Here is an 8558-nt window from a genome sequence, read left to right as displayed (position 1 = left end):
AGCTTCGGCCGCACCGCTCCCCTCAGGCTGGGCATGTTTCGGGGGGCACATCGCGCTTCGGGCAGTGGGGGTAGGTTGCTGGGGGGACCCGGCAAACGCTGCCCAAAGAGCTGGGACTAAAAACCACCAGGACCCGCGGAGCGGCCGCCTCGTGTCCGCTGTCCCCTCCTTATCCACCGAGAGCCGCCCCGCTCCCCTCAGCGCCACCACCGCACCCCCCAGCCGCCGCCCCGCTCCCCTCAGCGCCATCACCGCGCCCCTCAGCCGCCACCACCGCCACCCCTCACCGCCACCACCACCACGACCACCACCACGACCACCACCGCTCCCCGGTGTGGCGGCGGCGGGGCTCCCCGCCCGCCCGAGGCGGGGCTGCGGGGAGCGGCAGGGCCCGGCGCCACTGGCGAGCTCGGCTCGGGGCCGCCGCCTCCCGAGGGCGGGCCGCCGGTGACAGCCGGGGAGGGAGCCCGGGGTGGGGACCGGAGCCGGCATCCGAGGTGCAGCCGCCGCTCGCTCCGGCGGCTCCGCCCGCAGCGCTGCGGGTCCAGGAGGGTCCCTGAGGGGGCGAAGAGGGGACAAGGGGGCTCGGGGAGCCGGCGGGGCGCTGCCGCCGTTGCCGGCTGCGGCGTGGGTGAGTAGCGGCGGCGGGAGGGATGAGCGGGGGAGGCAGGCAGGATGCTGCCGTGCTCGGGGACTTTGACCGTGCGAGGGGATAAAAGTGTCGGCCCGCGGCTGGGCGAGGCCGTGCCCGGTCTCCGCTCGCCCCTCGGTGCCGCTCAACCGGGCAGGGCGGCCGGTCCTCGGCGGGGCTGGGCGCCGCCTGTCCCGGGGCGGCGAGCTGGGGCGCGGCTGCTGCGGGAAGGGAGAGCCCCAGAGCCGCCCCGGACCCCCCCCCGAGGGGTCGTCCCCGTGTCCCTACCCACCTCCGTGCCCCCCCGGGTCGGGAGGGGCGCACAGCCATGCCCGGCGCCCCGCCGCCCTCCTGCCCGCCCTACCTGGGGCCCAGCCCGGCTCCTGTCAGCCCAGCCCTGCTCCCTGGGGATCCCAGGAGCAAATCCCAGGCCTGCCCTCGGAAGACTCGCAAGATGAGGCCTTTATTTGATTTGATTTTTTTCCGTGACGGGTGCTGGCAGGCTGTTATTTACATAATATCCCTGCTTAAGTGTGACCTCTTCTCTAATTGGAGGCTTCCTTGCCATTTTCTATGGCAACACCACAGAACGGATCGCTCGGGGGGGCTGGATGATAGGAATATCGAGATACGGGGTGATTTGGGTTTGTCAGCTGCCCCTTAGGATTGGTTTGTCATGGGGAATAGCTGAGGTTTGGGGGAAAGTTCCTCATCTCAGCCCTTAAGGCAGCCGGTAGGCCCGTGGGTCACTGCAGATCTGCCGGATCTCTATTTAAAGAGGGGATGGAGCAGGCACAGCTTTCACAAGCAATTAGGAACAATTTTTGTTAGGTTTTTACAGATTAGAAGTCATATATTACTAGCCTGACTAATGCCTTAAATGTACCGTGCTGCCTATAAATAAACAACAAATTATAAGGAATGATGTTAATTTAAACACATTTGATATTATATATATATATATATTCTGAGTTCATGGAATTATTAGAAGGAAATCCTAGCAAATTTCATAAGGAGGAAGAAAATGAGTCCCATTTCATTTCCAGATTCCTTTTGCTCCCTAAGATCCCTGCCATATACTTAGGACCTATCATGTATACACAGTAATGTCTTTTCTTCCTCGGTTGGTTTCACTGACAGTAAGCGTGATGCGCGTATGCATTTATGCAGGAATGGGATTCTGTAATGCTTATTAGGGTCTTACGTGTTTTATCTCTGTGAGATGCCTGTTCCCGTTTCAGGTTTTATACAGCTAGGGGTGAATACGCTTTGTGTAGGTTTTCTAAAGCCTGCTTAAAATAAATGTTTTCTGATTGTAAGAGACACTAATTCATGGTGCATTTAGGCAGGAAGGTTTTATAAAGAGTTTTAAATTCTGCTTAATTGTTGTTTGAGATGGTGCTTTTGTTCTGCATTGAAAATATGCTTGCTTACTATTAATAACGCTAAAATCAGTTACTGTAATAGAGGAGCTGTGGTATTCTCTAGGGTTTATAAATTTGCTTTCAATTTCTGTTCCCTGTTGTTTATATTTCTCATTCCATTGGGATGACTTTGTTTCTTGCACCTGAGGGAGAGCGGCGTCTTTCTGGGGTTTGGGTGCTTGTTTTGGATTGGTGGAGGTGTTGAGGATGTTAATGTGAAGTCAGTTCATACGCTGGAGTTTTAAACAGGAGGGCCAAGAATGTAGGATCTGCTAGAAGAGGTGGTTCTGCTTATGGATGGAGGGAGCAGGTGTTTGCAGCGGTGCCCCACAGGTTTGAGAGGGAGGCCACCCCCTGGGGCTTCAGCCTGAGACGCTGAGGTACTAGTACTGTGGGAGTTCATTGGTGTAGAGGTTTGTAGAGATCATCTTTAAGTTCTCCTGCATGCACATAAAGCATTTTTTTCCCCTTCTTCTTTGAAATGCTCTGAATGATGTTCATTCTTCACTTAAATGTATGTTCCTTGAGTGTCTTAGACAGTTGTTATGGGAACGTAAGAGTTGGAAATATCCTTAAGAGGCCATGGTTTGAACCAGAGCTAAAAATGAGGCTTGAATTGGAAGAGATGTGCTTTGTTAAAAAGTTAATCTCTACTACACAGTGATAGACCCAATATTTATCATTATGCTTTTTCTCTTAGAAGTCCATCTCATTCAAGTCCCTATTTGTTTTCATTAGTATTTTTGTGTCTCTGCTAATGTGCATTCCAGTTTCCATCCAGCACCATATTTCTTGCAGTTTACCCCAGCTGTGCTGTCGGTTTCTGCTTTTAAATATTATTTCTCAGCATTTAAATGTTAATAGTTATTTTCATGTATAGCTTTATTTTTTTTTCTTTCTGTTGAATATTTTGATTAGAATATGATAGAAAAATAGGGGATATAGAATTAGCAAGTATGTTGACGTAATAAATGGGCCACATTTCTGGACAGTGTAAGGCCAGCTGGTGTAAATATGTGTGAGGAACAGCACACAATGCAGTCGGTGTGGCTGGATTGCCTCTGTCAAGAAGCAAGGCTGCATGCTGCCACCTTCTAAGAGGATATATGGACGCGTACCACTGATTACTGCTGGGCTACCGATCAGTCTCAATTTATCTATTCATATATTAACTTTGGACTACAATTGCTCTGCCATCCAGGAAACAAAAACCATTACATTCTTCCTCGTGTTCTCATCTGTAATCCTCCTGATTCTTTTTTTTTCACTCAACTTTCATTAACTCCATTCTGCTTCATTTCGAAAAGACAATATGCAGCCTTAATTGCAGCTTTGTGCACTGATACACAGAAGCATATTCCAAGTCTTTGTTTTTAATTTAAAAATAAAAAGTTGCATATTTAGAACAGTTGCTGATTTATGGTACTTATTGCAATGTTATTCTGCACTATTCAGGAAAACCAATTTCATAGTCATTGTTTTATAGGTTATTCAGATGTTATGATAAAATATTCTGGACAATTCAAGGTCTAAAAAAGTGCTTATTTTTCTTCCCACCTTGGGAAGGCTTCCTCATATATGTGAACTTTGTAACCAATTTCTTTTTAACTTTTGCTAAGATTTTTTTAAAATATAAAGTGTTACTCTCCCTAACTTCAGTAATAGATCACCTTCAGTATTGCAATAAAAATGGTACAGATTCATTGTCAACAGTGCAAAATGGAACTGTGATCTTTAAAGCTTTAAGTTGGTTGATTCCTTACTTGCAATATTCCATCTCTTAGCTCCATTCATCTCATAGGAATGGCAGCTTAAGAGAAACTAATTCAGTGTGCTGTGATAAATGAGTTCTCCCCCATTTTCCCTCAACCCAATTCCAGGCTCAAAGACTTGGCATCTTTCCACAGTTTTTCTTGAATTTGATTCATTCTTTCTTTACCATATGTACTTTCAAACAAATGCATAAATGCAAACGAAGAGCCAAATGTATCTGGGAATCTCCCACCTACGGCTGTTGTCATAAATTAGATGAGGAGTGGAAAAGGTGCTTGATGTAATGAGGAACAGTGTGAAAGGTTGCATTCCCTGTTTTGGTTTTGATGTCTTTCAGGCACAAAAATTTGGAGTCACAAAGTATCTTGTTAACTGTTCACAATGGGAAATTATATGTCAATATAAAAGAGCAAAATACAGAGCGACTGGCCATTTTGAATGTATCTTTTTATCCCCTGATTATACATTATATAAAAACATATATATACTCAGTTATTTTACTCCTTTGCTAATGTGGTGAAAAATCTAATTAACTGACTCAAGTTTCTAGAGGTGAAAGTCTGAAAGATAAGCAAAAATGATATGTTTAGAAATAGTGAATAGGCTTTTTTATATTGGCTATGTCTTCCTCGAAAAGCAGTTTCCATTAGTTTGTTGTGCCTTTTTTTTTTCTTTGCATTGATATTAATGGAAGATGGTTGATGAACGTCATATTACTTTGATGATGACAAGACCTTTGATGTAAATATTACTTGCTTTGTTTCTTGTAGATTTTTAAAAAATACATATATTTAGACTGTGAGCTGGCATTGTGTAATCAGTATAAAATTAAGAGGGATGCTATTTCTGCTATCAGCTCAGTGTGTATTTGTTCATGTGTTGCTTTCTTGTTCCTTACTAAACCATATCACTAAATCCCTACTGAACATAGCCACAACCATAGGAGGATCAAGATGTCTCTTGTAACTCTTGTCATTAGTCTTTGAGGTTTTGTGCTGTTTTCTTCTCATTTTCAGTCCACCCTAACAGTATTTTGTCTGTTCTCTAGCACACTAGAAAGTAAGGAAGATTGGAACTGTATCAGAAAGTAAGTTTTTCATGTTTCTTAGTTTCATTTTGACTTAACTTTCATCCTCTAGGATAGCTGGAAGATGTCCTCCATTTCGTTGTCTTTGACAAGACATACGTATGGAACAGTTTTAGTCACTTTTGTGATAGCTGTTACCTCTTCATTCATTACGGAAGTGTCGTTAGTGCCCCACTGCTGTTTTTTTGCAGTTTCACTTTTGATTTAGCACTGATGTTAAGCATGTGCTGCAGAAGAAATGCATGGCTCCCTGGCAATAACTTCAGTAAATGGCGTACCTTTAGTTAAGGTAAGCATGGTTGTCAGCCTTCATTCTGGGCATTGACTGCTTATCTGTTTGCTTTGACTTCACTATGCAGGTGCTTATTTTTTCCTCTTAAGTATAGTGTGTTCAAGTTTATCTTAAACCAAATAGATAACACACGGATTAAAGTGAGCCAAGTGGCACGTTAGTGTAATTGAAACTGAAGTATAATAATAATAATTATTATATGGTGAGAATAAAAGTATGCAGGGCAATCTTCCTTGACTTCTTCCAAAATTGTCTTATTTCTCTTCTTTAATGATCAGAATGAGGAACATCTTATCTATCCAAAACAGACCTTTTTTTTTAATAAGACTTTCTGAATTGTCATTGGTTATGGGGCTGAGATTTCATCTTGTTTTTCTGTTTACTGTCTAGTCCAGTAACCAGCATCTGATAACTATTTACTGTACCATAATACTTCCACTTGTGCTATGAAAATCCTGTTAAATATTTTGCATTTCTTCTCACTGACTTGGATTTTACCTGCCAGACAAAGGTACAAGCCTTCTTGTAGACTACTAAATCTCTGAACAAGCTTGTTCACCACTTTATAAATACTTGTGGCAATGCACTGCTACTCTGAACCTAATCAGGGCACATTTCTGGGCAGGGAGTTGTATTTTGTGAGACAGCGATGCCATCTCTGTTTAAGTGTCTGCAGGCACTTCTGTGATGATTTAAGTACTTCCTTCAGTTCCTTCTGCCCTATCGGGACACAAAGTCACTGTGGTCCCTGTCAGGATGGGGACAGTGTTTTGTGATGTGTTGCTTCTCTAAACTGCTTAGAAATGGGGGATGAAACCCCGTGAATACAGCCGTTCTACCTATAGAGGTGTAAAAGATCACTTTCACGATGTTCCTACCTTCTGTTGATGTAGTTAGAGTCACATCTTGACATTTCCTGCAGAACAGAACCCGTCTTAGTCATTCATTAGCAAACTACTTAGATACAGACTATATTGTAATTATCCTCTTGTTAATTCAGTGGAGCTTACTTCTTAAAGAAGAATACATCATTTCCTTTCCTGGACTTTTAGTTCTTAAACCGAAGAGAATGACCTGTAAGTGCATTCTATGCCAGCTTCTCAAACTGATGTCCTTTGATATTCACTTATTTAAAAAAAAGATCAGAGTGAAAATCTATCTGCACTATGGTAAAATAAAATAATTCCATTGACCAATAGGATGATGGACTTAATTCTCACAAAGGCAGACTTCAGCTTCTCTGTTCTGCATAATCCTAGCAGATAATCACCCTATTAGCTTTTGCACAAGGCTTTGGCCACTACCACGTAGCATGGGGAAGGAGGATGGGTTGCTGTGCCCCCAACACTTATTGCCTGTTCTAGCAATTCAGGGTCACTTAGTAAAATGTCAAACTCTTACTAAAAACTTTAATTATATTTCCCTCATATGGAAATGAGAGTTAAATGCTTCTGCTCTCTCTTACTGCCCTATGACTAATTTTTGAATTTGTTGGCCAAATTTGTTGCACAAGCTGCATATGTAAGAGGAGTTGAAGTCTCAAAGATAATGCTCCTGCCCCAGAACTTAAGATGTGTATATTTGAATGGGATGGTAAGATGAGTTGTTGTGGTTTTGTTTTGTTTTGTTTTGTTTGTTTTTCCTAATAATAATTATTAAAGCAGTTTCCCTATTGCTTTCTGTGTAAAGAGTAACCTTGAAAAGTGAAAATTTTAGGGCTATTTCTTTTTTTTCCTGATACCTCATTATGTCCCATTAATGTTTTCAGGTTCATTTTTTTTCCTTGTTTTTAATGGACTGCCATCATGTGTTACCATTTCTCTTTAGACTCTGCATTCTAACAACCAAAAAGTCAGGGCTATTACTGTGTCTTGCAGTAAAATACCAAGCTTTCCTGCACTCAGATGTATGCTAATTGTACTAATATGGCTTTATATTAATAACAAATATGCTCTGTATTGTTTTTTTTTTTTAATTGTCCACTGTGTGAAAAAGCCTCTAAGATTTTTATTTTTTTTCTTGTGATTTTTTCCCACATTCCCACCTTAGCCTTTCTTAGATGGCTTCTAGACTAGCTGGCTATTTGTGCTCCACAATGGGGAACTGTGACCACAGCTGTGGTTACATGGTATGGCTGAGTTAGGTTTACTCTATCTAGTTAACTAACTACTACCAGTCTAGCTATTGGGTAACAAAACAGTGCTTTCTAAGAGTACCAGTGGTAAACACAGAGAGTTTGTCTGTGTGTACACATGCACTAAGAAAATACTTCGTGAATTAACATACAAATAAATATGTGTCTGGAGACAGTTTATCTGACAAACTGGATGAAATAGATGGTTCCCACATTCTAGTGCTATAAAAGAACTTCATAATAATGCCAGATTAGGCTTTAAGAGGGGATGTACTGGGGATGTGTTTGATTTAAAAACTGTTTAAACTCTAATTATAGTACTTAGTTTACTCAATGTATATATTGAGGTTAATTCTTGGAGGAGCACAAAAGTAACATAGGATTATAATTACCTACAATTTCTAACTTAGAAGATAGTTTCAGATTGGTCACACAAAGCAAATGAATCTCAAAAAAGAGAGAGGTCTCCCAATATCACTGTAGGTGATAACTGCCGTGCATTTCTTATAGATGTATTTCTTACAGATCTGCATCTGTAAATCTAAAACCCTATTGTATTTCAGTAAAACAGAGCCAGAAACATCATTATTATCAAGAAAAATAATTCTTGTCTGCGAAAAGGGAAAAAAACTAATTTACTGCAGGTTTGCTCCTTCATAACTAGTATATCTAGCTCTTCTGCATCTGATGCAAAAATGCATTACTGGTTTGGCTGCCACAAGCAGCTGTAACTGGCATATGGAGTCAGGGTGCTGGAAGAAATCCACGGTCCTTTACTGGAATGCAGTAATTGCCAGCTCCTTCCTGGGAGGTGCGACCAAATGAATGAATCTATCACAGCATGAAGATTAGATCTGCAGAATAACTATCCTGCTCCAGTTATTTCAGATTTCAGATACCCTGGAAATAACCCCTCGCTTTCTCAAGGAAATTATTTTTATTGGCATCTGAATATTTTGGGAGAGGGAAAATTAAAACGGATGATTTATTCTGAACTGATTGTAACAAAATAACTATTTCCTTGGTCGGTTTTCTTGTAGAAAGAGTCTGAAGAAGCTGGTAAGTCAAAGAATAGTCAGTGGAAGATGCAGAAGGAGATGAGTGAGTTAAAAGAACATGCTACAAAAGGAAATAGGAAAGAGTGGGTGTCTATGTAAGCAGCTTTGTTGATGGCAAACTGCTACATGTTCTTATTTTGCCGTGCTCTTTTTTGTGAT

At 42.1% G+C, this 8558-nt stretch overlaps 1 protein-coding gene across 1 annotated transcript in view; it reads left to right on the top strand.

Annotated features, from left to right (window-relative positions):
- The first annotated feature begins 449 nt into the window (after positions 1 to 449).
- The window catches only part of JAKMIP1 (janus kinase and microtubule interacting protein 1), a 157145-nt gene continuing 149036 nt past the window's right edge, over positions 450 to 8558 (top strand). Inside the window, exon 1 of the mRNA XM_083834460.1 lies at positions 450 to 631. The gene's annotated coding sequence lies outside the window, so the exon portion shown is untranslated. The remainder of the gene's footprint in view (positions 632 to 8558) is intronic.

The sequence above is a fragment of the Anser anser genome (genome assembly GCF_964211835.1).
Source record: "Anser anser genome assembly, chromosome: 4".
NCBI classification, from domain to species: domain Eukaryota; kingdom Metazoa; phylum Chordata; class Aves; order Anseriformes; family Anatidae; genus Anser; species Anser anser.
The sequence above is the reverse complement of the archived record's forward strand: the minus strand, read 5'-3'. Positions and strand labels throughout refer to the sequence as shown.